Source organism: Cryptomeria japonica, chromosome 10 (assembly GCF_030272615.1).
Source record: "Cryptomeria japonica chromosome 10, Sugi_1.0, whole genome shotgun sequence".
NCBI lineage: Eukaryota > Viridiplantae > Streptophyta > Pinopsida > Cupressales > Cupressaceae > Cryptomeria > Cryptomeria japonica.
Window position 1 is genome coordinate 286,426,792 of NC_081414.1, and position 780 is coordinate 286,427,571.

Consider the following 780-nt stretch of genomic DNA (forward strand, 5'->3'; position numbering starts at 1 on the left):
TCCTCATCTATTTTGACACAAATAGATGTCAATTGAGCCACCACCATATTGAATGCTTTCAAGTGGTTTGTAATCCATCCACCCTCTTTCATTCTCAAGGAATACAATTTCTTCCTCAAGAAAACTTGATTTAATTGAGTTTTGTCTTGATACATCTCACCAAGTTTCTTCCATAGCTTCTTTGCAAAAGTCTCTTCATGGACATTAATTAAAATGGAGTCTTCTAAGCATAATCTAATTATACCCTTGTCTTTACGATCCATAACATCATACTGAGCAGTCACAATAGGATCTATAGGTATTGATACATCGCATAACCAACATCCCATAAATCTCAATCTATTAGCTTATCCTCCATCTTCAACTTCCACATATCAAGATTACTTCCAAAACAATTCTCCACCTCTATTCTCCCTGACAAAATTGTCATTTGAAAATTCTTGCAACAAGATCAAAAAGTATCTTCAGCAAAAGATCCTACTCAAAATTAGATTAGTTGAAAAAAATCGACAACCCACAACTAAAACAAAAGGTGGTCAAGCTCTAATACCACTAGAACAACTTCCTACACTAACGTTGAGAGAGGTAATGCAAAAAAATTATAGATCTTTATAACAATTACAAAAACTTAATAGAAATAAACATAAATAGCATGCATACCAAAACATAGTTATTTACGTGAAGAAAACCTTTTCAGGAGAAAATGCCCACACTCCAAAAGATTCCCAATATATTATTAAGAAATTGACAACAAATTACAATACACTCGTAGAGAAAGCT